We start from the raw sequence: 23,726 nt of genomic DNA, 5'->3' as shown, positions 1-23,726 counted from the left end.
TGCTAGGTTGGCAGGAGCAGGGACTGAGCAATGGGAGCTCACGCTGTTGTGGGGATTCGAACCGTTGACCTTCTGATCAGCAAGTCCTAGGCTCTGTGGTTTAACCCACAGTGCCACCCGCGTCCCTCAGTAATGGTAGTCTTAAATTTAACTTTTTTCATTTTTAACCAAGCAAGTCAACTCCTCACTCACACCAGAAAATTGGGGGAGCAGCAACGGCACAGCTAGGGTCTCTCCACCTCTCTCATTCATTTCCCAAGTGCGCTGGAAAGTACCCTGTGTGACCCCAGATTTGGATGAAAGAGAAGGCAGGCTGGCAGCAAATCATGAGCTGTTGGGAGTGAAGGGCAAATCCTATATTTGTGCTCAATGCCTTTGTTAATAGCCTTGAACGCACTAAAACTCAGCTGAAGTTTTGCAGCTGCAGCGAGACGCCTGGAGGGTAGGCAAGAGGCAGCTTTCGCTATCAAAGGAGCCAGGTCCTACCATTTTCCTTCTCTCTGATGTCTGTTCTTTTGATGCAAATCAGCAATAAGTTCCTGCTACTGGCGATCTAACACATTGGTAGTGTGGAAGGCATTTCCCACAGGCAGCTGGCTTAATTTACCTGGCTTAATTGAAAAGGTTAGCCTTGACATTTGTGTTAAATTTTGTATCACCAAATGCTAGATCCCTCAGTAAAGCAGCTGGCTGCAAAGCTGCCCCCCCCCCTTACCGGTGCTGTTAAGATGTCCTGCTTGGTGAAGTCGTTTTGTACTTTCTATGTCTTTTCAGCAGACAATATTCAACTAAATATCTATGCTGGTGCAAAGATTACCACTGTACAATGAGATGTCCTGTCCACGTTCCCCCGGCACCATCCCGAAGTCTGCTCTGGAGGGATAGCGGGAAACCTAGAATAGATCTGGGGGCTTCATGGGGGGAGGAGAGGGGGGAAATTATGTTTCCTCAAATCTGTTGTTGTTGTTACCCTGCCCATCTGGCTGGGTTTCCCCCAGCTACTCTGGCAGCTTACAACATATATAGGTAAAGGGACCCCTGACCATTAGGTCCAGTCATGACTGACTCTGGGGTTGCGGCTCTCATCTCACTTTATTGGCCATGGAAGCCGGCATACAGTTTCTGGGTCATGTGGCCAGCATGACTAAGCCGCTTCTGGCGAACCAGAGCAGTGCACGGAAACACCGTTTACCTTCCCACCGGAGTGGTACCTATTTATCTACTTGCATTTTGACGTGGTTTTGAACTGCTAGGTTGGCAGGAGCAGGGACCGAGCAACGGGAGCTCACCACCTCGTGGGGATTCGAACCACCGACCTTCTGATCAGCAAGTCCCAGGCTCTGTGGTTTAACCCACAGCGCCACCCGCGTCCCTACAGCATATATAAAACACAGTAAAATATCAAACATTAAAAACTTCCTGATACAGGGCTGCCTTCAGATGTCTTCTAAAAAATATGTAGTTCTTTATCTCCTTGAGGGATGTGGGTGGCGCTGTGGTCTAAACCACTAAGCCTAGGGCTTGCCAATTGGAAGGTTAGTGGTTTGAATCCGTGCGACGGGGTGAGCTCCCGTTGCTCGGTCCCTGCTCCTGCCAACCTAGCAGTTTGAAAGCACATCAAAGTGCAAGTGGATAAATAGGTACCACTCCAGCGGGAAGGAAAACAGCATTTCCGTGCGCTGCTCTGGTTTCGCCAGAAGCGGCTTAGTCATGCTGGCCACATGACTCGGAAAAACTGTCTGCGGACAAACGTCAGCTCCCTCAGCCAGTAAAGCGAGATGAGCTGTTGTTGTCTGAACAAGTTGGATAGTATGAAAGTGTGTTCTCATTTCTCCTGGGGCTTTTTTGTGATATGTATCTACACCCTAGGTGTAATTATGGGGACATCCAACCTCAGAACCCCTCTAACCTAAAGGAAGCCCTGCCTTGGCTGTTTTGGTTTTAATTATATACCGTATTTTTTGCACCACAGGACGCACTTTTTCCCCTTCAAAAATGAAGGGGAAATGTGTGTGCATCCTATGGAGCGAAGACAGCATAGCCCCGCGACCCTCTGCCGGCTGGAGAGGTGACGCGCGGCTATGGCAGGAGCCTCTATAGCTGCGCGCCACCTCTCCAGCCGGGAGAGCGCGTGCGGGGCTAAAGAAGCCCCACTTACCCTCTCCCAGCTGGAGAGGTGACACACAGCTATGGCAGGAGCCTCTATAGCCGCGCGGCACCTCTCCAGCTGGGAGAGCCCGCGGGGGGCTAAAGAAGCCCTCTCCCAGCTGGAGAGGTGACACACAGCTATTGCAGCAGCCTCTTTAGACGTGCGCCACCTCTCCAGCCAGGAGAGCGTGCGTGGGGCTAAAGAAGCCCCGCGCGACCCTCTCCCGACTGGAGAGGTGATGCGCAGCTATGGCAGGAGCCTCTTTAGCCGTGCGCCACCTCTCCAGCTGGGAGAGCGCACGCGGGGCTAAAGAAGCCCCGCTTACCCTCTCCCAGCTGGAGAGGTGACACGCAGCTATTGCAGCAGCCTCTTTAGACACGCGCCACCTCTCCAGCCAGGAGAGTGCGCGCGGGGCTAAAGAAGCCCCTCGCGACCCTCTCCTGGCTGGAGAGGTGATGCGCGGCTATGGCAGCAGCCTCTCTGCTGCGCGCCTTTGCGCTGCTCCCCAACCTGCTCTTTGGGGCTGGTGGTGGGCTTCCCCCCGCCAGCCCCAAAGAGCAGGTCGAAAGGAACCTGAAGCCTGGAGAGCGAGAGGGGTCGGTGCGCACCGACCCCTCTCGCTCTCCAGGCTTCCAATGTAGCCGCCTGAAGGCGCCTGAACGCACCTTAAACGGCACCTTGTTTTAGAGGGGGGAAACAAGAGGGGGGAAATTCTCCCCTTCTCTGTGCAGCGCCTCCTGCCGCTTCGCTGAAGGGGTGCTGGGCAGAGAGGGGGAGAATTTTTTTTTCTTGTTCTCCCCACTCTAAAACAAGGTGTGTCCTATTGTCCGGTGCATCCTTTGGTGCAAAAAATATGGTACATACTTACTCTTACATACGCTCCAACATTTTCTGTCCCAAATCTGGGATGCTACCCCATCATGCCACCCCTACCCCCACCCTTCACCCACCCAGGCCACCACTGCCTGCCCCCGTTGCCTGGAAGTGCTCCCAGGCCACTTTGGCCTGCCACTGCCACCTCCCAACCCTCCCAGGCCCTCCCCCGACTTACCTTCACCAGCTCATCACCACCACTGCGACACCCAGGTCACCTTAGTTAGGCTGCCTCCCCCCCCAAAAAAAAAAAAAACCTGCGAGGCCTGCTGTGGTCCTTTTGTGTTTCCCTGGATTCGCTTTTGTGATCCGACATGTCCCAGTTAAAACGGGACAGTTGGGGGCTATGTTCTTGACCTAAATTCCCTTCAGCCTACAGTCCAAAGGTATCTGTGATGTTGGTTGTTGTGGTCTCCTTTGGCAGGAAGGTGGCATGTAAATTTAATAAACAAATATACTTCTTGTTTGGGGATCTTCCCTAACTACACAGCTTCATAATTTTGACACAAGGCAAAAGCTGTTTTCTTTAGTTTTGCTTTCCTTTCTGTGGTTGGTAGGTAAGCCCTTCAGGGCTGGGAAAAAGCCTAGCTCTCTAATAAAGTTCTCAGCCCTGTTCAGCAGCCAGACAGTGGAATTATTACAGTGTTTTTCTTCCCTGGTGAGAGGAAGGTGACGTTATTGTTCTAAAGCCGTTTCTTCATCTTGGCATTGTTTTCCGCTACCCCCAACGCATTTTACAGAACTGTAATTTGGGGACAGACGCTGAAAGGAGGTCACAGCAAGCTGGCAATGCTGTTTGATTTCCTACTGGTACCTGATCACAAACTAAAGAGTATACAAAACAGTTGGAACAGTTCAATAATTACTACCCACAATTGCTTTCCTTCTAGGAATAAAATCTTCCTGCCTGCCTTCCTTCACTGAAGATGTATTTCTTGTGATTTGTCCTCAATGCCTAATTCACAAGTTTGTTTATGCTGTTGGTACTTTGCCACCTTGTCATCACAAGGGCTCTTGTGACATTTCTTTTAAATAGTTCCCATGCAGGGGGGAACAAACACCCAACATCTGAGAAAATACTAGTTTTCAAGTATTTTCATGTGTGGGCTAATTCCCTACAGGGAAATGAAGCCATTAAACTGATTTTGCTACTGCCCTGCACAGAAGACTATATACTTCTTAGCTGGAACCATTGAGGTCAAACAACAAGGGACCCTTGAGGCTCTGCCCAGCTTGTAAAATCCCAGGTGCATCTGTATGGCTGCTCCAGAAAGCAGAATGGTGAGCATTTGTTGTGGAATAACCACACATCTGTTGCAGATATTAATACTGTGCAGTTTGAAGCGGCTGGAAGCATAAGAACTGACTCCTTTTGGGTCAAATCTGCTATGATTAAATGGGCACAAGATGTTGGACATAACATTATGATGGCTGACTGGGAACTGTTATGGACCACAGGTATGAAGCTTACGGCATGTAATGCTTTAAGAGAGAATATTATGAAAATGATATACAGGTGGTACATGACACCAGTCAAGCTTGCAAAAATCTATCATTTGCCTGATAATAAATGTTGGAAATGTAAAGAGGTTGAAGGTACATTCTTTTACCTTTGGTGGACACGCCCAAAGATTAAGACCTTCTGGGAGATGATCTATAATGAAATGAAAAAGGTATTTAAATATACCTTCCAGAAGAAACCAGAGGCCTTTCTCTTGGGCATGGTCGGCCAATTGGTGCCAAAGAAGGATAGAACTTTTTTTATGTACGCCACAACAGCAGCAAGAATACTCATCGCAAAGTATTGGAAGACACAAGATCTACCCACCCGGGAAGAATGGCAGATGAAGGTGATGGAGTACATGGAACTGGCTGAGATGACTGGCAGAATCCGGGACCAAGGAAAAGAGTCGGTGGAAGAAGATTGGAAAAAATTCAAAGTTTATCTTCAAAAATATTGTAAAATTAAGGATTGTTAGAAAGATGTTGGGAAAAGAAAATTATGTGGTTTTAGTAGAAATGACATAAAGGATTAAGTTAAAATGAGTTGGTGAAAGAGAGAATGTAAAATTATAGTATATTAAGACAAATTATTAAGATAAAAATAAGGTTGGAAGGATTTGCTGAAATAACAAATTGAATTAGAATACAAAAATGGGAGGCGTGAGGAGGTCAAGGAAATAAGTGACTGTAAGTAAGTGATGTACAGGTTTGACTTGTTTTTTCTCTTTTTTCTTCTGTTTTATGGTTTTTGATTATTTTATATATATATAAAATACATATATATATGTATGTATTGTTTTTTCTTTTTTTCCTTGATTATTATTTTTTTTCTTTTTTTTTTCTTCTGTAATCTTTAAAATTTTAATAAAAATTTATTTTTAAAAAAAACTGACTCCTTTTGGAATAAGTCATTGTCCAGACCCATAAAATTAATATTCAAACTTTTACTGGCAGAGCTCTTTAAAATAAAACAGAATACAGCAAATGATATGTCCAAAATATCCATACAATGTCTTGTGCTGTCCAGCACAGGCTCAGCATTTTACAAAATATGTAATAATCCAAACAGACCTAAAAGCAAAGGTCTCTCTCTCTCTCTCTCTCTCTCTCTCCAGCCTGCATTCCAGCCTCGAAGCTGTTTACTCTTCTTTCAGGAGAGCTTCATTTTACATCTTCACTCCATTGAGTTTGGGAGACAAAGACTCAAAGGTAACTCCCTTCAAAATGGAGTTTTTGCAATCCAATACCTCTCACATGATCTAAGGTTACAACACTCACATGTTAGCTACCAAAGAAACAACAGTCAGTTACTTAACCATTTGCAAGAGCTCAGAGTGCTCTCCTTGGGTTTAATATAGCCCCATGGGGGAAAACCCGTATTTAACCTTTTCACCAATACACTTTTAGGCATTCTCATTTTAAATCTTCATTAGTACAATTTTTTTAAATTCCTGTGTGAATTAAATCTATTATACTTAACAACATCTATGGAATAGCCACTCACTTTTTATGAGGCATCTGCATGAGGTTGGGAACAAAAATCCTTTCTCATTTTTTTCTTTTCTCATGAGCTCCTGCACTATGAGTACACAGTACCCAAGGATGGTCAAGTAATTCTGGCCCTCCTAGCCAGTAAACATACAGTCCTAATAAATTTAATTAATAAGAACTTGTTGATCTTTCACAACACCCAAAATTGGCTGTGTCGCTGCCTAATGGTAGGGCCGAGCTGGCTCAGCTTATTGCATGGCTAATTCTGGCCACTTATGACCTGCATAGCTAGCACTAGCCATTTCCTCCTCTATGATCTTTCTAAATACATCTTCCTTTCTTTTTCAATCTGAAGGAATATTTTCAAACTTTATTGTTTGGTTATCCATCTGCATGTTGGAGTGGCACAGTCCCAGATGAGCTGTACTTTGCTTTTCTTCTAAGCATGTAAAGTTCAATAGAGAAGAATCTCAAACTCATGTATTGCAGGGGGGATCAACACTGCATTTTCCTTCCAGAAAGAAATACGAACAAAATTAAAATTAACCCCATTCTGCTCCACACCTATCCTGATGATCATAGTTACAGCAGGAATATAAATAACATACATTAATCTTCAAAAATACAGATGCCATTATTGAACCTATCAATGATCCCAGCCCAGGTACAACCAATCCTCATCAGTACTCATTTGAAAAGAAAAGAAAAAATAGTTCACCTCATTCAATTTTCAGGTGTCTCCCTCCCTCAAGTGAGGCAATGAAAGAGATGGAATTGGATCATTAAATGTCAAACTTTACAGCTGAGGGATGTTTAAGGCAAAGGTAGCAGAATCTTGTGTTTTGCATGCAACAAGGTTGTAGGTTCAATCTTAGGCAGTGCTGCTATGAAAGACTTCAGCCTGAGTCCCTGGAGATTTGCTGTCAGTCAAAAGTGATAATATTGGGCCAAATGGCCTGACGCAATCAGTTAAACCTGACCTCTGAATGATAGACTAAAGATCTATGGAAATTTGCTCAAAGAAAATGGAAGGAAGTTTAGCAACATTGACAGTATAGGCTTGGCTGCCCCCGTATACACATGCACACACACCCAAAATCAAAATTTATCATTTCCACCAACCACTATCCGAATGATATGGTTGTACAACTGTATTGTGTGAAAGTAGCTACAGGGAAAACCGCAAATGGCTCATCTAGTGCAGCCAGCATCCTATTCGCACAGTGGCCAACCAGTTGTCTGTGGGAAACCCGCCTGCAGGGCCTGAGTGCAAGAGCACTTTCCTCTCCTCCTGTTTCCAGCAATTGGTACAGTGGTGCCTTGGTTCTCAAACATCTTGGTTCTCAAACACCTTGGTTCTCAAATGCTATGGTTCCCAAACTCCAAAAACCCAGAAGCGTGTGTTCCGGTTTTTGAACAATTTTTGGAAGCTGAACATCCGATGTGGTTGTCGGCTATTGTTTCCGGGGCACCTGCACCAATCAGAAGCTGCGCCTTGGTTTTTGAACATTTCAGAAGTTAAACGGACTTCCGGAACGGATTAAGTTTGGCCCTTTTGTTTTTGCTATTTATTTTGCATTTTTGTTTTTGAGGCTTTTTCGGTTACTTTGTTTTTGTGACTGTGTGGAACTCAGTTCATCTACTGATTGATTGATTGATTGATTGATTGATTGTGTGACTGCACAAATGGATAAAAGCTCCCCATCCAAACAATGACTATCATCAGTGCAAAAAATCAATTTTAATTTTTATCATCTACAATCCTGTCTTATTTATTTTATAGTACAGTACATTGATTATTGCTTTCATTTTATGGATCTCGCTAGATAGTAAAATCCATGTTGTTTTTAAAAGTCTGGAACAGATTAATTCACTTTGCATTACTTTCTATGGGGAAGCACGCCTTGGTTTTGGAACGGACTTCCGGAACAGATTAAGTTTGAGAACCAAGGTACCACTGTATTCAGAAGCCTTCTCACTGTGAAGGCAGAGTATAGCCATCATAGCTAGCAGCCATTGACAGCCTTGTCCACCATGAATTTTTCAAATCCTCTTTTTGAGCCATCCATATTTTAAAGACATCACTGCCTTCTGTGGGAGCAAGTGCCATCATTTAGCTATGTGCTGTGTGAAGAAACACTTCTATCTGTTCTGCACCAGTGGATGTTATGTTCTCGTCTTCGGAGAGTGGGAGAATACTTCTCTAGCCACTTTCTTCATGCCATGTGTAATTTAAAACTTCTATCATGTCACCTCTCTCACTTAGCTTTCCTCCAAACTAAAAAGTCCCAAATGCTGCAACCTTTCCTCATAGACGAGTCGCTGCAGCCCCTTGATTATTTCGGCTGTCTTTTTCCAAAACTTTCCTAACTCCACAATATCCCTTTTTAGGTGAGGCGATCGTAGATCTGTATAATGGCAATATGCTATTAGCAGTTTTCTTTTCAATTCCTTTCCTAATGATCCCTAGCACGGACATTTCCTTTTTCACAGCTGCTGCACCCTGGGTCAACATCTTCAGCAAGTCATATACTATAACCTCAAGGTCTCATTCCTGGCCAGTTCAGACCGCATAACCATATTCATTAAATTAATATTTTTTTATCCAACATACATCACTTTACACTTGCTTACATGAAATTAACTGCATTTGCCATTTCACCTCTCACTCAGTCAGTTTGGAGAGCCACTTTAGACTTCTTTACCATTTCTTTTAACAACCCTGAACAATTTTGTATCATCCGCAAACTTGGCCATCTCACTGCTCACCCCTAATTCTAGATCGTTTCCCTGATATTTCACTGCTAACCTACAGTCTTAAAACATAAAGCAGAAATGACACACACACAAGCCTGTGAGCATTTGCTGGGGCTTGAGAATGGAACTGTCTGCCGTATGGTTTTTACATCAACACCTTCTGTCTGTGTTTAAATGTAGGTTAGGCATTTTTGTTTCAGCAATGATTTTAATTGGTGCATCCAGGCTTTACTATCAATTTATCAAGTAACACCTAGGCGATGTTTATCTTCCATGGCATGGGCAAAAGCACATATTATATGAAATGAACATCTTAGTGCCAACTATGTAGAGAGAAAAAGCTCTCCTTTGGGTTAGGCATGGGGGGAGCCTCACGTGCAGATTCAAGATGTTATCCATGCCTGTGAAGAAAAAATGAGTTATATAAGATTACTAAGATCAGCATGAGTGTGTATGTTCTTCCACATTTCTGTTTTTTGTCATTCTGATATTGTAAACCTAAGCTAAGCAAACAGCTTTACAACTGCTAAATTTTATAAAGCTAAAGTTGTCTCAACAGTTATATTTTTCATCATCATCAGAGTACCACAAACTAATGGGGAACTTTAAAATATATATATATTCATAAAACACTTGTGTCATGAAGCTTATTCTGAAGCAAGTCCCATAAATTCAAAGGGGTTTACTCCTGAGTAAATGTGAGTGCAATCCTAGCCTTTAGTACTTTTAGCAGGTATGAGCCATTGAGTAAAACCATTAGTTATTTAGTTCAATTTGAGTTCAGGTCCAGCTGGAACTGAGTTCTGGTTTGGTTCCAGTTCAGGACAGTAAAAGTCTGACAAATGGACTGGGCGGACCACACTAACCTGTTCAACCAGGAACAGGCAGGATTTAGAAAGGGCCACAATACAATAGTCACTGTATGGTACTACAGACCCTGGTAGCTAAATATTCAAAAGCGTATAAGAGCAGACTCTTTGTGGCCTTTGTAGACTTGACATCTGCCTTTGACTCAATCTGTAGAGATAGACTAAGGAAAAAATTATATGAAACGGACATTGATAGATGACTTTTAAAAATCCTCAGAGAGTTACACACAGATACTACAGTTAAAATCAGATCTGGGCCATCGGGAACTCTTACAGACCCACTGCCATTGGGGAAAGGGGTCAAACAGGGATGCCTGCTAGCCCCATTTCTTTTTAACTTTTATATAAACGACATTGTCCAGTACATGGCAAAGTACAAGTCATCGGCTCCAGCCCTCGAAGGCAAACGTCTGAATATATTGTTATATGCCGATGACATGGCTTTAATGGCACTCACCCGAAGAGGCTTGCGCAGCATGTTGGAGGGGATCGCAGCCTACTGTTCCCACAACTCACTAAAGATAAATTATGACAAAACAAAAATTGTGGTGTTCATTAGAGCTCGCCACACTTTTAGATGGTCTTTAGACGAACATGTGATTGAACAGTGCCCTTTTTTTAAATATCTGGGTGTTACATTCCAGGCTACATCTAGTTGGTTAGCCCACTTTAAGGCTGTAACCATTCTAACACGAAGAACAATTGGTGTCCTGCTTAGTTTCTTCCATACCCGGAGAGGACAATTGGTGATCCCGGCATTAAGAGCTTTTGCTGGGAAAGCTATTCCCCAGATGTTATATGGGATAGAACTCTGGGGGTGGAACCAGAGGCTGTTGGAACGGCTTGAAATTTTGCAAAATTATTATCTCAAGAGGATTCTAGGCCTTCCTCAAGGAACCCCAGCAGCTTTCCTGAGGGTGGAGGTTGGATTACCCTCTGTGTCTGCCAGGGCCCACTTAAGATTCCTACGATTTTACGTCAACCTTGCAAACACTTCAAACACCTTATTGGCCAAACAAGCCTTTGTATCTCTTCAAAAGAACACCACTTGGCGTCAAAACCTATCTGAGATCCTGGTTAGATACACCCTACCGGAGTTTAATACTCTCAAACTGTGGAGCCCGGACAAAGTTCGGGATTGGATCCTGGAGAGAGACGCCCTGTTAGACATCACAAAAATACAGAACCCAGGGTCCTCCCACTGGTTTCCCCGACTGAAAACAGTCAAAACCTGCGCCAATTACTTGGCGAATATCACCAATCTCACCCTTCGGAGAGCTTTCACCATGGCCCGTTTTCAAACCATTCCTACGGCCTATCTGTCAGGCAGATATGCAAAAATCCCAGTAGAGCAGCGTATATGTCCTTGTCATATGAGAACCAAAGAGGATCTCACACATTACATGTTGTACTGTCCCATCTATTCGGCCTTCAGGGATGTGATGTTACAAACTATTCCCAAATCAATAGTCAACTCTGAGGACCAAGTAAAGTTTTTACTGGTGGACGCTGATCCATGGATTTCTCACGTGGTAGCGGTCTTTGTGGTGAAGGCTATGAAAACTAGGGTATGGTTCCTGGATGAAATGGTGAGGTCCCTCCCATTGCTCTGTTGCTGTATTTTCTTTCCTGAATGGTGGGGTTTTTTGGGTAGTTTCCTTTGCTGGGACAGCATGGCATGAATTTTAGCTTATTTTTATAATTTTATTGTTCATCTTTTTAAATAATGTTTTATGGTATTTTGTGTAAAGGCATGGACCTCACAAATTTAATAAACTTGATTGATTGATTGATTGATTGATTGATTGACAAATGGTTCAGCACACCAAAACCAGCAGCTGTGTCCTGGTTCACATGAGAACATTTAAATATAAGGCTCATCATGGTGATTATATTGCTGCTTGCTCATATGTGTTTAACAATAAGTGTATTCCCCAATAGTCTGTAAGAGTTGGCACCTTAGCATGGTTTGTACACAAGGACTGAACTTGTAAGCTGAAGAGCTTGTGTTTGGGCTTGCTTTTTTCCTCCTCTTTCACATTCCCTTCTCCTCGTGTGTCATGCCTTTTTAGATTGTGAGCCAGAGGGCTGGGTCTGTCTTAGCGCAGGCGACTGTCAACTTGCATTCTGTGGATAGTGCACAAAGCCAAAATTGTGTATAGTCAAAACACCTTGGGTGCAATGATGAGTTGGGTTGCCAAAAAATTTTTCCCAGACACCTGTCCCCTTTTCATTTAAAAAATGTCCAAGCATGTAAATCTGAATGCGCACAAGTTCAATGCACGTCAGTTGCAACTTAGTGGTACTAATTTTGTAAACCACTCTTGAGAGCTTTTTTAAGTTAAATGGGGGAGGATAAATGCTTTGAGGGAAGGAAGGACTAAGGCAGGCTTCCTCAAACTCGGCCCTCAAGATGTTTTGAGACTACAGTTCCCATCATCCCTGACCATTGGTCCTGCTAGCTAAGGATCATGGGAGTTGTAGGCCAAAAACATCTGGAGGGCCGAGTTTGAGGAAGCCTGGACTAAAGCGATAGGAACAGCATGGTGAACTGAGTCTGTATGGCTCATTGTAAGCTCTGCTTGTTCAACAAACCTGTTTCTTGGCTGATAGCAGGTAATGGTTTCTATGGAAATGGGGGGGGGGTGCAGCGGATTACAGTAATGCAGTTAAATATCACCTAAAACATTTAATAACAGATCATACAGTATTTCTAAACTAATAGACCTTCTAAAGCCATAGAGCTAGAACACTCTCATGACTGAGTTAACTCATCTTTACTCATTCTCATGGGAAAGTGTCAAAACAAGTAATAACAAATTTATAACTGAATAAATCTTACGGCATTTCCTCACACACAGAGATGGGATGTTGTGAATGCTTTGTGCTGTTGAGCGAACCACCAATGTCTACATCTCAAAAGTGATTGGTATTTGATACACTTATTAGAACAATTACAGTGGTGCCTCGCAAGACGAAAAGAATGCTTTCCGCGAGTCTCTTCATCTAGCGGTTTTTTCGTCTTGCAAAGCAAGCCCATTGATGGTTTAGCGGATTAGGGCTATTAGCGGTTTAGCGGCTTTTAGCAGCTTTTAGCGGCTTATCGGCTTAGCGGATAAGCGGATAAGCGGCTTAGCAGCTTAGAAAAAGGGGGAGGGAAGAAACCCTGCAGGAACTCGCAAGACATTTTTGTCTTGCGAAGCAAGCCCATAGGAAATTCGTTTTGTGAAGCACCTCCAAAATGGAAAACTCTTTCATCTAGCGAGTTTTCCATCTTGCGAGGCATTCGTCTTGCGGGGCACCACTGTACCTTAAAAACCATGGAAAGTATGAGTTTGCAATGTGGTCCTCTTGAAAGGGAGGAGGGGGAAAGTGGTGTGTCAGAGGTGGGTTAAGGGAAAACACACAGCAGGGAGACAAAGCATCTCATTCATGGTCTTCTGCTTGACAGCGATCAGACATGGGTGTCAGCCAACATATATTAAATAATATTGAAACAAACCTCCAGATAAAGGCTCAAAGAAAACCAATATGGGGCAGATCTCCCAGAATGATTTCAGTAGCAGTGTCAAACTGATAAATAAGAAACCAACAACCTGCTGGTGCCAGTGGGTATTTGGAATTTTGAAAACGGACTGTGGACACCAGTCACAAAATGGCTGCCATGAGGGCATAGAATAACCCACAAAATTGCTGCCACATCTAAAAGAGCGGTAAAAAGAGACCACAAAATGGTACAGACATGTCCGCCATCCAAATCCACCGCTCTGCAATGAAATGAGGAGAAAGGCATCTGCATCAACCACACTCGCATCTCTCCTCAGTTCAGAACAGAAGAACAAACATAGGAAAACTTTCACAGCTTCCACAGAAGGTACTGGCAGGCACACAGGATCCCATGGGCACCACATTGTTGACCTTTGTGTTATATTACAATTGAATATTGGCCATGGCCAGGGCTCTTTGTGCCTCTGGCACATTGGGTGTAGAATGTATCTGAGAGCCAGCATTTAAAATAAATATTGGAACACACTTTGCATGGAGATTAGGATAGTGTCAATATTTTATTCTTTTGGGCACCTCCTTTAGAATTTCTTACTCAGGCTTTTTCAGAGTAGTATAGTTCGATATTTATAATGTTTCTTTTTCAGGTGGATTGAATATATTCTTATTATTTAAAAAAAAATGTTCATTTTTTCCTCCCCCCACCCATTTTTTTTTGTACACTGCCACATTTTCATCTGGAAGGCAGTTTATACATTGTTGGACTAAGACCAGGGAAGCCAGGGTTCCAATCCCCACTTACCCATGAAGCTAACTGGGTGTCAGAGACATGGCCAGCAGAGAGGAATCAGCAGAGGGGGAGGAAGAGGCTGAGGAAAATATAAACTTGATTCTTTCACACAACAAAAGTGAGATAAGCCCCTCTCGCTCGGGAATACTGCCTATAAGTTTTCACAGCAGCACAAAGATGAAGGAGAAGGGTACAGGTGGTAGGAGGGAGTTGGAGTCAACTTCCGAGGAGGAGGAATTGGCTGCACCTGAGTCTCCAAAAAGTAGGAGGTGGAGCAAATGATTAGAACAAAGGTGGCAGAAATGACCGGCAGAATCCGCGACCAAGAGAAAGAGACTGTGGAAGAAGATTGGAAGAAGTTTAAAATATATCTTAAGAGTTATTATAAAATTGAGGAGTGCTAAAATGCTAAGGGAGAGGAAGATGTAGAATTACAGCGGTAAATTTTGTTTGATTTAGGGTGAAATTGAAAAGGAGAATGAATTTATATTTAATTGGCTAAAAGGGTTGTTGAATAATTGTAAAAAAAAAAAAAAAGGATGCAAAAAGGGGAAGGTATGGGGAAGTCCGAGAAAAGAGGCTTATGGAAATAAGGTTAAGAAATTATGATTTTTTGTGTTTGTTTCCATGTTGTTTTTGTTATGTTTGTTAAAAATTGGAAAATTAATAAAAAAAATTATTAAAAAACAACAACAAATGATTAGAGCAAAGGAAGACCAGCAGGAAGCGGGGGGCAGGCCTGGGGTATATCTGGCCTTGGGAAGGGCAGGAAGCCAATTGAGTCAACTGACTCCGACAGTGAGGAATGAGTTGTGGGAAGCTCGGTTTGCTGAAAGCCTGTTATTGCTAATAAACCTCAACTAGTTAAACTGCCAGCATGTCGTGTCTTGTGTAAGAGAAATGTTAAACCTGACACTGTGTGACATTAGACCAGTCTCTGCCTCTCAGCCTAACTTACGGTACCTCACAGGAGGAAGGGACCTGGGTGTGCCTCCTTGGGCTTCTTGGAAGAAAGGTAATATATAAATGCCACAGAGGGTTGGGGGAAACCCCAGAACAAATAGCCACCTGCTATTTTAATTCCCTCCACAATGCCTCGGAGTGATGCAATGTCAGGTCCTCTGGGGCATTGTGGAAACATTTGCAATGTGGTTTACTGACAAGTCAAGACTGCAGCTTGCAGACTGGGTAAACAAAAGGGCCATGGGTCTTTTGACCAATGGAGCTGTCTGAGATTGCTGGGTACTGATGTCAGACCTACAGTCCATGTTTGCCACCCATGACTGGAAATCACTGAAACAGCAGGGCTTGATACTGAAGTGGCAAAGTGAGTGCTGAAGCCAAGAGAAAACTTATTGCTGTCTGGCTTTCTGCATGCTGAGGCAAGGCCAGGATATGCATGTTTTGTTTTGTTTTTTCTATGATTGGCTCAACATGTGGCATCAGCAGCTAGAAGTTAATTCAAAGGACTAAAAAACCACGGCTGCCACACGCTGAGAAAGGATGCAAAACAGATCCATGGAATACTGGTCATTCCTGCGTTTCCTGTCCTCAGAAAAGGATCTCAACTTATTTAGAAAATTGTGGTGATACAGTAACAGATGGTGTTGGGTTTACAGAGATATTTCTTGTTTCAATATCCAGCACTCATTTACATTTGATAACGTGCCATTTTCAATCAACTGAAGATCCCTGGAACATAGTTGGGGATGTACTTTGCTGCTTTATAAATTTAAATAAGTCAGTCCAATTACTCCATAACTGCAGCCCTGATCAGTTAAGGGAAGTAACAGTTTGCAAGGGCAGCCATGGGTAGAGTATTATCATTGCAGTTGTTACTGCTTTGGCTTAGAATCCAAATATATTTCCATAGCTTGTAAACTTTTATGAAGACAGCAGGTTTTTTTCTCCTGAAGTCATCTGGTTTCTAATATCAAAAGACAGAACTGAGTGGGAGTTTGCTTATTAAAAACATTGTTTTTATGACTAAAAATATTGCATTTCAGGGTCTACTTTGGAACTGGGCAGGGAGGTGGAATTGCTGCTTTTTATACTCTAATGCTGGGGACGCAGGTGGCGCTGTGGGTTAAAGCCTCAGCGCCTAGGGCTTGCCGATCGAAAGGTCAGCGGTTCGAATCCCTGTGGCGGGGTGCGCTCCCACTGCTCGGTCCCAGCGCCTGCCAACCTAGCAGTTCGAAAGCACCTCCGGGTGCAAGTAGATAAATAGGGACCGCTTACCAGCGGGAAGGTAAACGGCGTTTCCGTGTGCGGCTCTGGCTCGCCAGAGCAGCGATGTCACGCTGGCCACGTGACCCGGAAGTGTCTCCGGACAGCGCTGGCCCCTGGCCTCTTAAGTGAGATGGGCGCACAACCCCAGAGTCTGTCAAGACTGGCCCGTACGGGCAGGGGTACCTTTACCTTTACCTTTACCTTTATACTCTAATGCTATTGATCCTTTCTTGGACCACCAAGTTAATGTATTCTTAAATACATTTTCCAGGCAAAAATGATGAGCAGCATATAAGCCAACTTCGGTTTTTGCATTCTACTGTGTCTGACCCTCATTTAACTTGTCCTCCCAGCTTCATAAAAGGGAAATTGAAGAAGAAGGAAGAAGTGTTTGGATTTGATATCCCGCCTTTCACTCCCCTTCAGGAGTCTCAAAGCGGCTAACATTCTCCTTTCCCTTCCTCCCCCACAACAAACATTCTGTGAGGTGAGTGGGGCTGAGAGACTTCAAAGAAGTGTGACTGGCCCAAGGTCACCCAGCAGCTGCATGTGGAGGAGCGGAGACGCGAACCCAGTTCCCCAGATTACGAGACTACCACTCTTAACCACTACACCACACTGGCTTTGAAATTATCTATATAAATAAATTGCTGCACTGCCTGAAGGAAACCCCTGAGTCCATATTCCAGTGCAATGCCCCATCCAGGGAACTACCTGGAGCAACTGGTGAGTTTCACTTATATTCACCATCTGATTTTTTTTTGATCCTCCACAGTCACAGACAGCAATGGATTCAAACTGAAGCTTGGTCCAAAGCTGGACTTGCTTGACAGTCCAATTCATCCTATTTCATAGGAACATACTGTAGAAATATTTCATAGTCCTACTGAGGAGGGAAAACCATTGCTTTGTGAAGAACAGTCAGGCTCGGGATGCTAATAGGATCCAATAGGGAGCCATGACTGTTTAAAGTGGGATAGTACTGTTTTAAAGCTATAGTACAGATGGGACCTACTTCACGGAGGATACTACTACTCATGATGGTTACATGGAACCCCCAATTCAGATTCCATATGCCATTGAATACCAGATGAAATATCAGTGGAGAGGGCTATTTCTAGCAATCCCTTCTTGAGGATTTCCCAGGGGAATCAGGTTGGCCACTGTGAGCAGGATGCTGGAACAGATCGACCACTAGTCTGATCCATCAGGGAACTCCTTCTCTTCTCATTGGTCTTAAACCCAGTGAGACTTCTTCCTCCATTTTGATCGTGAAAGAGAAAGCTTCAGTCTAGATTTCAATTTATTTCTGTCATATGCTTAAAGCTGATAAAAGAAAGTTACAGCCTTGGCGTTCTCAGTGTTTGCATGAAAACATTTTGCCATGAACTTTCATATAGCTATATATGATAGAGAAGCAATATAACATTTGCAGAGCCTTCCTGATTTTATTAACTTTGGGCACTTTTACTTTGTCAGCACATTTATAGCAGTGTCTGCCAACACAACAATAAATTGTTGCCCTGTCAGTTTGTAAACCCTCTTGCTCCCAAGAGCCTTGCCTTTATGTAACAACCTTTCATTTCAGCAGACGTTAAACTGATTTATGACTTAAATGCAGGAGCTTCACTGACATCACACTGAGGTTGGACTCCTCACCTTCTTGTATCTGCTTTCATGTAGTAAATTATTAGGATCATTGCTTTAAGAGAACTTTGGCTGCAATCCTAAACACACTATCTAGGAAGCAAGCCCCACTGAACATAATGGTACATTATTCTGAATAAACATGCATATGATTGCACTGTTTATGTGTTATGGATATGGCAGAAGCTACACATTCAAGTTCATATCTAAGGAACTTTTTTTTTTGTCAGTGCCTTGATCATCTCATCTGATCACAATCTCTGATGACTCATTAAATCTCAAGAGTATAATGGTAATGGAGACCAGATTCTGACTAGGCTGCTGTAGTGCTTACATTATCCCTATTCAGCATTGTTGGCATCTGTCTGTCTCAAGACAACTGAGTGCACCACTGGGGGTGAAGTCAAACCGTGATTTAGCAGCACCAAAGGGTGGAAGTCTGGGCAGTGTATATAGAGGTCCTGAGATGCCCAGACAACAAGACACCACCACCCCCTTTGGCCTTGGTGATGTGATCCAAAGGAAAGCAGAGCAATACGTTTGGCACCAGCTTGGCTGAAGGAGCTGCTGGAAAGAGGTGTACAGTATAAGACACCATCCAACCTGTTTGTCTGCATACTTGTGGTACGCCTGCAACTTTGGTGGGATATATAAAAGATATTTAAGCTTCACCTGGGCTATCTGTTGAGGAGAAGCACCCAAATTATTTGGTGTTCTGATAATAAGGTGCACACATACCCCCACCAAAAATTAGGTCAACAAATCACTGGTGGCTTTTTTTTTCTTCAGAGCATAATGAATGAGTAAACACATTATTCTCCTGATGCCTTGGGACAATCTATTCCATTAACACTCTTTATACACACTTCTGTTTCAATGCATGTTCTTATCAGGGTCAAATGTATCATACTGCATTCCTCATATTTGAAATTGAATTTACAAGTGAGTTCTTGAACTCTTAAATACAGATTAGTACATACAAATAAGTTTATAGCCTAATCATATGTGGCTATGTAGGAAAATATATTATTTTCAGTATTATGGTATGGCAGCTGCTAGAGGTAGGGGAAGAGGAAAGATTTATTTGCTTGACATTTAAATTTGAACCTACCTAATTCATACTTCCTCAGCCAAAACACAGCTGCCCTTCAAAATTTTCACTTATTTGAATTTTGTAATGCAGTGCTTCCTGACCTGAAAAAGCCCCATTGGGGGAGCTACATCATGACATAAACATAAGAAATGAGTTTAAATTGCTCAAGATAAATTCCTAGTGAATCACATCCCATAGCTATTGCTTGATGTACTGAATTTGTGGCAAACAATTAAGTAGTGACAATAAGACAATCCTAAAGAAAGTGATAAAAAATTAAATGTGCTCATTTGCACATTATTGCACACAGCCCAATTTTATTACCTGATAAGTAGGGAGCAACACAGTAATAAACTTGCAATGAAAAAGAATTAGCACCCACACAGACCCATAGGGGACACAACAAACAATTCCATTTCAGCCATATCTACTGTTTGTAGACTTCGTTGAATAATAGTGGGGAAGTTACATGCAAACAGTTACACAATGCTGGGAAATGGGGTGGTTCAATGTGCACAATTCTTTTCTTATTAGTATTTTACAGCATGACTGCAAATTAGTATTAGCAGTCATTTTCTAATTTATTCAAATGGCAAGCTAAAGTAAATAAAGAACTGGCCCTGTAACTGAAAGAAACCTTAAGCAACAAACCAAGTAATAAATTGAACCCGGCCATAATAATAATATTGTAGAGAATGCTCAGTATTGAAGGTAACATTGTGATAGGAAGAGATATCAAATTACTGTGCTGGGTTTACATTTGTGGACTAGACAAAACATCCTCTTTGTTCTTGAGACCGTTTCCTGAAGAAGCTAAGTCTTGATAACAATATAATATTATTAGACAAATTACAGTAGTATCTAGAGGCTGCTGACAAGATTACAGTCCTGCTGTGCTAGACACTCTTCCATTGCTTCATAATGGAAATCTGTGTTGTGGACGATTTTAATTCAGTGTTTCTTTACTGAATGCATGGATTATGATGCCTTTTTAAAAAAGCAACGACAGAAAGTATTCACTTTCTTTCCAGAATTTTCTGGGTAGGGAACCTTTCGCCGCTCAAGAGCCATATTACTTTATTAGCAATTTCTTGGGGGCCACATGAAAGGGATGGGTGGGTTGGAGGAATCATGTGACCCATACCTCCATACAGCAGGCTACATCTGCTGATGATGGTGGCACTACCCCTCCTCCAGGTGGTAGCTGACTTCCCCTCCCCCTCCCCCAGGAATGTACCTTGAGAAAAGCCTTAAAAAGACAGGACTCCTTTTTGGAGCCTGAAACAACTCTCTTCATCTGCATTGCTGGATCAACCTAGGGACATGGGTACTTTGGAGGTCCTGACTCAAAGCTCCAGAGGCCCTGATCCACTGGTCATGATGCTGGGGCCCAACTATCCTCTGGCAAAGCTGGGTTTATGGATCCCAGCCCCTTTAAGTTTGAAGTGATAACAGGGTTCAGTGAGCAGGAAGAGTCTGTAGCAAAGAACAGCCCAGAACCAGAGGTAGAAGAGAAGGATGGAAAGGGAGGGGTGCTGAGAGGCAGCCAGGGTGTCTCCCTGTCCTGTGGTAACCAGCTTCTCTCCCCTCTGGTCTCCCAGAACCCACAGAGGTATGAAGAGGGTGGAGCAAAGACAGACATGATACATGAGCCTCAGATTGCTTAGGAAGGAGCTGGGGGAGGAGGAAACTTAGGGAGCTGTGGGAAGTTGAGGACCTTCAGTCCTCACAACTGCCTCCTAGGGGCAAGTTCTCATGGGAAGAATTGTGGTACTCCCTAGCCCTGGCTTCCTGAGCTGTCTTGTTTCTTTGAATGAAGACTTAACTTCATTGAACCCATGTGAGTTATTGGTAATCTGCTCCTGGTACCTGCTCCTGTCAATAAATCACACAGAAAGAAATGCAGGGGATAGTTCTTACACTTAACGTACTTCAACTTTTTTTCTGGTCTGAGAGTGATGTGTTCCTTTTTTTAAAAAAAAGTTATTATTAAAATAATTCAACATTAATACATACATGTTACGAATATACAAACATATATTTCATACAATCCTTGAAAATATTCATACATATGGTGGGAAAAAGAAGTATCTGTAGGACTGATTGTGGAGATGTGTTCCTTATTTCTTTATTTATTTCAGGTTTAGAAAGTGCTACAGCTTCTTAGAAACAGGGTAGACAGAAACACCACTGTTTAAATTGAAAGCATCCATTTCTGTAATATGAAGAAAAACACTGACAATATAAAGGAATCCATTTAGCTAAATGTTCACTGTCAGACGCATAACAATGCATCTGTTTCTTTTATTACCATCTTATGTCGTCTGTAATCTTCTAATGGAAAATAATACGCTAGTGATGAGAACAAATACCAGGCTGAATGGGGCAGAAGGTGGGGAGAGATTTGCTTTCAGGACTTAATGTTCTCTCCCCAAACCCGCTTCCATTGTCTTTGTAACAAATCTTCCTTTGACAAATATTGTATTAATTGACACTGTGCTTTGAAATATTACAGCTGCTTCAGCAAAAGGCAGGGCTTTGGCCCATAGAAAACTCTTGGGTTTTTGGCTGAAGGTCACTAACAAGGTAACTTCCCAACCTCACAGCCTGATCCTCTGCATAGTTAGACATCAGAGCTGGTTCAAGACATTTTGTTGCCAAAGGCAAAGCATCAAACTCCTGCCCCACAAATCAAGATGCAAAGCACCCAATGCTAGTTGTATTTTTTTGGCTCCTGAGGCAGAAAATTCCACAAGTGCCTCTCCCCATCCCTGGAAGTAAACAGTGCAGTAATGATTATGTTTAATAGAACAATATTTTTTGGACTCCAGCTCCCACCAGCCCTCAACCAGCATGTGTAATGGTTAGGGAAGATGGAAATTCAGCAGCAACTTGAGGGTCACAGTTTCCCCTGCCTTTGTCATAATGGGTTGAGGCTTTCTAACCCCGCTGCCATTGATGTGTAGTGGAGACCACATATCTTAATAAAAACTCAAGAATTACACCAGCAATCCAGGTTGCAAATTTAAATGGTTCATCAGAGTATGAGCCAAGGACCTAGATTTGTGGAACGGGTTAGAAAACAACAGAATCTTGGACATTCAAATTGTGTTTCTCTTTAACCCTGAACTAATCATACCTACTTTATTTTCTGCTGTTGTACCATTCAAAGTTTTAACAAGCAATTGATTTTTATTTTCTAATTCAGACTAACGATGTTTGCATTCCTGACTATACACCATGAAACTTTAAACTTACTGTCAGTAAAACTGATTAGACAAATAAATGCATTTTATTCCTGTCTGGGAGCAGAATATCAAAACCTTAAAGGCTTTGGAAAGCCAGCTTTTATTGGGCCTTAAACTGCAGTCTGAAACATACATACCTGAAAATAAATTCCATTGAAATTAACGAGCCATATCCAAGTGCTTCTTTCCATTCACAGAAAGCTCTTTGATCCAATGGAGGCTTCTATGAATGGAGGAGGACAGAGGTGATCTTCACTGAGTCCCTCTTCTAACGCTTCAAAATCTGTGGATTGGGGATCCCAGTGGAACAGCATGGGAGGTAGCATCGGAGCTGTAAGAGAATTTGCAAAAAATTATTCCCTCCCCATTCTGTTCATGGAAGTCTCCACTGGATCAAAGACTTCCATGAATGGGAGTCACAGTTGGATGCAAACCAATGTGCCTTAAAGGCAATTTACAGATGCATAATCAGCCAGTAATTAATTGCCAAATCAAGAGTCAAGTGAGCTGCCTGTGTGAATGAGCCATGCCAGCATTAAAATCACTCTACATTTCATCTCACCCAGTGTCAGCTCAAATGCAATGTGCCTTCCAAGTGGAGCCATTCACACAACTATTATTTATTTAAGAGAATTTATACCCTGCCCTTTCAATGTAAACACATTGCTCAGGGAAGCTTAAAACAAGTTAAAAGCAGCACAGTGAAATGATTAATCTCAAGACACAGCAGATAAAAAAGCACTGAAATTCCACAACTTGGCAGGTTAAATGTCTGCTGTAAGAAAAATGTCTTAACTAAATAGCGGAAGGTTAGGAGATAGTCCAGGAGCACCTCTTGAAATATGGAGTTCCATAATCAAGAATCAGCTACAGAGAAAGTCCACTCTGAGATCCCAACATACCACGCCTCTGTCAATGTCATGGCACAGAGAAAAGCCGCCTTTGCAAATCATAAAAAAGGCTATTACAGGAGACGATATCCTGAACCCAAATCACTGAGGGCAGGGATGGGGAGCCTGTGGCCCTCCAGATATTGCTTGCCTTCAACTCCTCTCATCCTTGACTACTGGCCATGGCGTCTAGGACTGATGGTGGCTGGAGACCAACAGGTTCTGGAATGTGGGATGTGAAACACAAGAGCAGTCAAGTACAACATCCCTAGAGTGGACATAAAAGGGGATGTCTGGACCAGCCAGTCGGAAATTCCTGTTTCTCCTAAGCTGGGACAGACTTCCTCTGCATGTGACTAGAGGTGGGTGTGACCTCACCTGCCCAGGTAACAAAAGAGCAGGACTGGTCAGCCATCTCTCTCTCTCTCTCTCTCTCTCTCTCTCTCTCTCTCTCTCTCTGACTACACTAGTCGAAGGAGCAACATCTGCTTAGCCTAAGATGTTCTCTTGGCTTCCAGCCAAGAGAGGACAAAGTGACTGTCTCCTTATGGGATAGTTTCCAGGTATATTACTTTTGTAACTTAAAGTCTGCCTTCTAGGATCCAATTGTGAACAGAAAAGGTGAGTAAACTCTTTTCATACTTTTATAGAAGACTGTGTCGTGTCTATCTTTTTATAAGGAA

General features: G+C 42.9%; 1 long non-coding RNA gene across 1 annotated transcript; it reads right to left on the bottom strand.

Annotated features, from left to right (window-relative positions):
• Positions 1-8,993: 8,993 nt before the first annotated feature.
• Positions 8,994-23,485, bottom strand: LOC307226927. The gene is made up of 3 exons (XR_013843707.1): positions 22,986-23,485; positions 22,291-22,484; positions 8,994-9,174 (listed from the first exon to the last, which is right to left on the bottom strand). It is a non-coding gene; the product is annotated as an uncharacterized lncRNA (long non-coding RNA).
• Positions 23,486-23,726: the final 241 nt, after the last annotated feature.

This window comes from Podarcis cretensis (genome assembly GCF_951804945.1).
Source record: "Podarcis cretensis genome assembly, chromosome: 11".
Classification (NCBI taxonomy): Eukaryota; Metazoa; Chordata; class Lepidosauria; order Squamata; family Lacertidae; genus Podarcis; species Podarcis cretensis.
The sequence above is the reverse complement of the archived record's forward strand: the minus strand, read 5'-3'. Positions and strand labels throughout refer to the sequence as shown.